The sequence below is a fragment of the Crocuta crocuta genome, unplaced genomic scaffold (assembly GCF_008692635.1).
Source record: "Crocuta crocuta isolate KB4526 unplaced genomic scaffold, BGI_CrCroc_1.0 scaffold551, whole genome shotgun sequence".
Classification (NCBI taxonomy): Eukaryota; Metazoa; Chordata; class Mammalia; order Carnivora; family Hyaenidae; genus Crocuta; species Crocuta crocuta.
This window is the reverse complement of record NW_027530969.1, coordinates 236638-242524: the sequence shown is the minus strand read 5'-3', so window position 1 is coordinate 242524 and position 5887 is coordinate 236638. Positions and strand designations below refer to the sequence as shown.

The 5887-nt window shown below is 34.0% G+C and overlaps 1 non-coding gene across 1 annotated transcript; it reads left to right on the top strand.

Moving 5' to 3' along the window:
• The first annotated feature begins 440 nt into the window (after nt 1–440).
• LOC144236120 (U6 spliceosomal RNA) lies at nt 441–545 on the top strand. Its single transcript, XR_013336416.1, has one exon. It is a non-coding gene; the product is annotated as a U6 spliceosomal RNA (small nuclear RNA).
• The last annotated feature ends 5342 nt before the right edge of the window (nt 546–5887 follow it).

The window sequence follows — 5887 nt, the reverse complement described above, 5'->3', positions numbered from 1 at the left end:
TATTCTGTGTTAACATTTGTTTCTTTTTCTAGTTCTCAAGGTAGAAACTAAGTCAATGATTTAAAAATTGCTTTTCTTTTTTTATAAAGTCATTTAAATGTTTATTTATTTTTGAGAGAGACCACGAGAGCATGAGAGAGAGGCTGACAGAGGATCTGAAGTAGGCTCTGCATTGACTGCAGAGAGCCTGACGCAGGGCTCAAACTCATGAACCTGTAAGATGGTGGCCTCAGCCAAAGTCAGACACTCAACTGAATGAGCCACCCAGGTGCCCCACTGACATAGTCACGTAAAGCTCTATTTCTTTTTCCTAAACACTACTTTATCTGCATCTGACAAATTTTGGTATGATGTATTTACAATATCTATTTAAAATATTTTCTAATTTTCTTTGTGATTTTTTTCTCTGACCTATTGTTAATTAGAAGTGTGGCATTAGAGTGTTCGCTTCAGCAGCACATATAAAAATTGGAACAATACAGAGAAGATTGGCACGGCCCCTGTGCAAGGATGAGATGCAAATTTGTGAAGTGTTCCATACTGAAAAAAGAAAGAAAGAAAAAGTGTGGCATTAGAAGCATCCCTTTCAAACAGCATATCATTAGGTCTTACATTTTTTAAAAAATCTAGTCTGATATTCTTTGACTTTTGAGTATTTAGTTCACTTACATCTAACATAAGTATTATATAATTTGTGTAAGCCCATATCTTCCCTTTTGTTTTTTTTGTCCTGTTTTTGTTCATTTATTCCTCTTTTCCATCTATTTTTAACTCAATTATGTAATTTTAATATTTCATTTTACCTCTTCTATTTGCTTTTCTGCTCTACCTCTTGGCTTTAGTTTTTAATGGTTGCTTATAAGAATTACAGTATGCATCCTTGCTTATCCTACCTTGAATTAATGTTATTTTTGTTCACATATGATGTAAGAACTTTCCATTTCTCTACCTCCCTTTCATTGTGCCACTATTATCACTCATTTTCCTTTTCTGTATGTAATAACTTCACAATGCATTGTGATGATTACCCATTTAACCATAAATTTTCTTTTAAGAAATCAAGAAATAAAAAGTATTTCATACCCATAAACTTAACACTTATGGTATCTTTCATTGGGTAAAAGAATGTTGTATGTGAAACTTAAGTTTGTAACTGGTATAATCTCCTTTCAGCCTAAAGATTTTCCCTTAATATTTCTTTTTTGTGCAGGTCTATTGGTTATAAACTTGCTCAGATTGGTTATATGAAAATCTCTTTTACAGCCCATGTTTGTAAGCTTTTACATTAGACATACTTCTAATATCATATTTAAGAAATTGTTGCCTAACTCACTATTCTAAGATTTTTATATGTTGTTTTTTGATGTTTTATATTTTTAGCTTTTACAATTAGGTACATAATCCATTTCGAGTTAATTTTTCTGTATGGTAAGAGATAAGAGTCAAGATTCATATTTTGTATATGACTACACTATTGTTACAGTACTGTTTTTTATAAAGATTATACTTTCTTCATTGAATTGTTTTGGGACTCTTGTTGAAAACCAATAGACAATATATAAGTGGATCTATATCTGAACTCTCTCTTCTGTCCCATTTATCTATGAGTGTGTCTCTATACAAATATCGCATTATCTTGATTACTATAGCTTTATAAGTCTTGAAATCAGGTAGTGTGTCTTTCTACTTTCTTCTTTTTTAATTTTTAAATTAAAAATTTTAATGTTTATAGTCATTTTTGATAGAGAGAAAGTGTGTGTAAGTGAACAGGAGAAGGACAGAGAGAGAGGGAGACACAGAATCTGAAGCAGGCCCCAGGCTCCGAGCTGTCAGTACAGAGCCTGACACGGCTTGAACCCACAAACTGTGACATCATGACCTGAGCCAAAGTCAGACACTCAACTGACTGAGCTACCCAGGTGCCCCTACTTTCTTTCTTTCTTTTTGTAAAAATAGTTTTGGTTTTGGGGTGCCAGCGTGGCTCAGTCAGTTGAACTTCTATCTGACTCTTGGTTTCAGCTCAGGTCATGGTCTCACAGTTTGTAGGTTTGAGCCCCACGTTGGGCTCTGTGCTGACAGTGCAGAGCCTGCTTGGGATTCTTTCTCCTCTTCTCTGTCTGTCCTTCCCCTGCTCATGCTCTGTCTCTCTCTCTCAAAATAAACAAATAAATGTGAAAAAATATTTTTAAAAAAGTTTGGGCTCTTCTGGGTTTCTTGCAATTCCAAACAAATTTTTTAATAAGTTTATCTATTTCTTTAAAAATCCCTGATGGGATTTTTTATTAGGATTATATTGAGTCTATATATCAATATGGAGTGAATTCCTATTGTAACAATATTGAGTCTTCTGATCCATGGTCTTTGTATTTACCTACATTTATTTAGGTCTTCCTTAAGTTCTCACAGCAATGTGATTTTCCATTTTCTAAATTTTAGGTCTTACATGTATTTTGCCAAATTTATTACTAAGTATTTCATATTTCATATTGTATTATTGTTTTTTATTTCAACTTCTAATTTTGCTTTGCTAGTATATGGAAATACAATTGATATTTGTTTATTGACTTGTGTTCTTAATTTTGTTTACTCATCATTGCTGAGTCACCTTTTTTTTTTTAATCCTTAGTATTCTTTACATAGATAATCAAACTGTCCTCAAAGACAGTTTTACTTCTTCTTTTTCAATCTGGATATCTTCTTTTATCTTTTACTTCCTTTATTGCATTGGATAGGATCACCAATACATGGTTAACTCCAAGTGGTGAAAGCATACATTCTTGACTCTTTTCTGTTCTTAGGGGAAAGCATTAAGCCTTCTATCATTAAGTATGACGTTAACTCTAGGTTACTTGGTTGTTTTAGGATGTTTTAAAACAGATTGAGAAAGGCCCATTCTCAATCTGTTGAGAATGTGTTGTGAGGTTCTTCTAATAAGTAAATTTTGGATTTTTTCCAATGTTTTTCTGCATCTATAGAGATAATCATATTGTCTTATTTTCTATTAATGTGAATTATCTTGATTTTGAGTGCTAAAACAACTTTGTATTCTGAAATAAAACTCATTGATGATATATTATCCTTATATATTGTTGGATTCAGTTTGTTAAAATTTTTTTAAGAAATTTTGCTTCAAGGGGTGCCTACGTGGCTCAATCAGTTGAGCCTCTGACTCTTGATTTCAGCTCAGGTCATGATCCCAGGGTCATGGGATTGAGCCTCCCTTTGGGCTCTGTGCTAAGCATGGGAGCCTGCTTAAGATTCTTTCTTTCAAAAAAAAAAAATTCTCTCTCTCTTCCTCAGCCCTTCTCCCCTGCTTGTGCTCTCTCTCTCTAAATTAAAAAAAAAAACAAAACATTTTTTAAAGAAATTTTGCTCCTATATACTCAGGAAATTGATCTATAGTTTTCTTTTCTTATAATAATCTTCTCTTCCTGTAATTTGTATTCTGTTTTGTTATCAAGAAAATGCCAGATTCACAGAATGAGTTAGCAAGTGTTCTCTCCTCTTCTATTTGCTGAAAGACCTTGTGTAGAATTTCTGTTCTTTTTTCTTCAAATGTTTGGCAGAATTCATCAGTGAGCCCAGCTGACTCTGGAGTTTTCTTTGTGGGAAGTTTTTTTAACCAAAATTTTATTTATTTATTAGTAATACAGTTATTATTATTGATTTTTCCTTGAGTTAATTCTGGTAGTTGGTGTTTCTTAAGAGTTTTGACTTTATTGGCTTAAATTGGCTTAAAATTGTTCATAATATGCCCTTATTATTATTGTATTGTTTTTAGGATCTGTAGTGACGGCCCCACTATTGTTATTGATAATGGTAATTTGTGTCTTCTCTGTCTTATTTCTGATTAGTATGATTAGTGGCTTATCCATTTATTGATCTTCTCAAAGAACCAGGTTTTTAAAAATTTTTCTCTGTAATTTTTCTCTCATTTTTTTATCTTTACCACCTCTTTTCCTCTGTTTTTTGGTTTTTTTTTTTTTGCATGTTTGTTTTTGCACTTTAATTACTGTTCTTTTTCTAGTTTCTTAAGGTCAAAGTTTAAGCCATTGATTTCAGAGCTTTTTTCTTTTCTAATAAAAGTACTTAATGTTATAAATTTCCCTCTAAGCATTGCTTTAGCTATATCCAACAAATTCTGTTACATTACGTTTTCATTTTCATAAAGTTTAAAATATTTTCTAATTTGTCTTGTGATATTTTTCTTTGACTCACAGGCAATCGAAAGTGTGTTGTTCAGTTTCCCTTTATTTGGAGACTTAGATATCTTTCTGTGTTCATTTCTAACTTAATCTGTGTTCAGAGAATATACTCTGAATGGTTTGAATTTCTTTAAATTTGTTGATATTTGTTTGATGGCCTACAGTCTTGGTAATGCTCTGTCTTGGTAAATGTTTTATCTGCCATCAAAAAGAACGAATATTCACCTGTTGTTGGATGCAGTGTTCTTTTCTTATCATTAGGTCAAATTAGTTGATAGTATTGTTCAAATTTTCTGTATACTTACTGCTTTTCTTTTTATTTATTCTACCAGTTATTGAGAACGGCTTTGTTACTATGTGTGTAAAATCAGTTCACAGTTCACAAACCTTGTGTTTCTTGCCTTAAGCATTCAGGTCAACCATTCAAGGAAACTCTGTGCACAGCTTATTCTTGACCAGGGCCCTGTATGGTACACAATTTCAGCTGCCTTGGCACCTGCAAACTCTGACCTCTACCCCTACCAACCAGTGAGACTACTACTGTCTGTTTGGGCCCCACCTCTCTGTAAGGTGGTTTGGAAAGTGTTCCTGGACAGGAAGCTAGAAGGAATCTGGAGCTTGCCTCTTTTTTTTTTTTTTTTTTAACCNTTAACCAAGTACGGTAAGTGGCAGCTGGTTGCATTTGTTGAATGAGTGGTGAACAACACAGTGGGATCCCCACACCACCTATTATGTTTTTAAATGTTTCTCTGTCTGCAAGAAGGAAGCTCTATGAAGTTGAAATAAGGACAATGATGGATAATGAGGAGCAAGCAAGTTGCAGGTTGTAAACTTAGGGGTTGGACTTGTCTAGTGCATTTAGAAGTTCTCAAAATTCTGAAGAAGAAGGAACCATCAGACTATAAACCTAAAATCATCACATGGAGATTCTTTCTTTCCCCATCAGGAGGAGCTCTGCTTTACCATAAAGGAGATGTGTTAGGACAGTTGTGTTCAAATATTTTGATCACATCCCCCTTTAAGAAAAACATTTGTTTTGAATTTTAAGATTTCCCAATATATGTAAATATATTTATTTACAAATTATTTTTTATGTTTCTATTATTGGCTAATGTCCCAAGGCATAATTGCACATAGAGCACTATTTAGCATTAGAGATAATGAACATAAATTCATTTTCAAATCATATTCTAGGTCATTCCAAACTTTCTGGCTGACTTTGTGTCATATCTGATTGTATGGAAACAAAGCATTATTTAGAATAGATGAAACACAGGTGGTAGACATTTTAATACTTAATAGTTTGTTTCTCGCCCTGAAAGATTTAGTTGGGTGTCTGTTTTGGAGACCTTGTTAAGGAAAAGGCCATTGGGAGGTTGGTGGGCACCTGGCTTCCTTTGTAAAGCCCCCAGCTTTCACAGCAGAAATTAGATTCCTGTCTCTAACCCCTGTATTGCTCTTCCTAATCCCTAATCCTAAACATGTGCCTTGTCACGTTTAGTGATAAGGCAGCTGGGCCAGAAAAGTCCGGCAGCCCTGAGACTGGGGCCTTGTTACAGCTCTGTCGATAGCTTGCTCCGGGTCCTTGAACAAATCTGTTTCTGCAGACCTCAGCTTTCTCAGGTGGAGAGCATAGGCTCAACTGAACTCCCAATCCTATCCTTCTGTAAGAAGCTTCCATA